The sequence below is a fragment of the Tupaia chinensis genome, unplaced genomic scaffold (assembly GCF_000334495.1).
Source record: "Tupaia chinensis unplaced genomic scaffold, TupChi_1.0 Scaffold000101_1, whole genome shotgun sequence".
Lineage (NCBI taxonomy): Eukaryota > Metazoa > Chordata > Mammalia > Scandentia > Tupaiidae > Tupaia > Tupaia belangeri.
The window spans coordinates 1,846,571-1,847,335 of NW_006159565.1; positions in this window are offsets into that span (position 1 = coordinate 1,846,571).

Below are 765 nucleotides of genomic sequence, written 5' to 3' on the forward strand. Positions count from 1 at the left end.
AAGACTGTGCATTGCTGGTATGAACTTTGACCTGAATTGGGGGAAAGGATGGCAGAGACTTAAAAAAAAAAAAAAAAATCGTAGTGGTAGTCTAACTCCATACTGTTGAGAAAGTACATCATTTTCACTTCAGTGGCTTTTAATTCTGCTTATCAATTTTAGCTTTTTGTTTGTTTTCTCTTTTTGCCAAAATTAACTGTTTGGTGAAGCCCTCAAAACCTCCTTGCTTTGCATGCATGAATGTGCCAAGCCAGTGTAGGAGAGCTAGAAGCCACTTTATAACAAACTGCGTTTATTTGGGATTTTTAATACCTGTACTTGATGATGAGCGTGCGTATGAAGAACATGCCATTGTGCAGCGTGGTTCTGGTTGTTGAGGCTGGTTCTGTGGGGACAGATCCTAGGACTATCCCCAGGGCTTGCTGGTGTGCTGCACGGACATTGGCCTCGGACAGGAGTCCTTTTCCCAGAGCCCAGCCTGGACCATTTTCCCTCTGTTTTATTTTGTTAATTAAATTCTTTCCAAATTGGATTATTCTGGGATTTCTTCCATGGTGGATTTTTGTTTCTGGTCTTCTATGTGGATATTGGAAGAGAGAGAAGTTCTTCCTGATACTAAAACCCTTTCTTTCTGATAGCAAGTGAACTTGAATGAATGCCTGGGCTACCTGGAGCAAAGGAAAGTGATTTCATTTATATGATTAAATTATCTGTTGTTTTACTTTATTCTTCCTGTTGAATAACTGTGTGCTTCTTTTGTTTTTT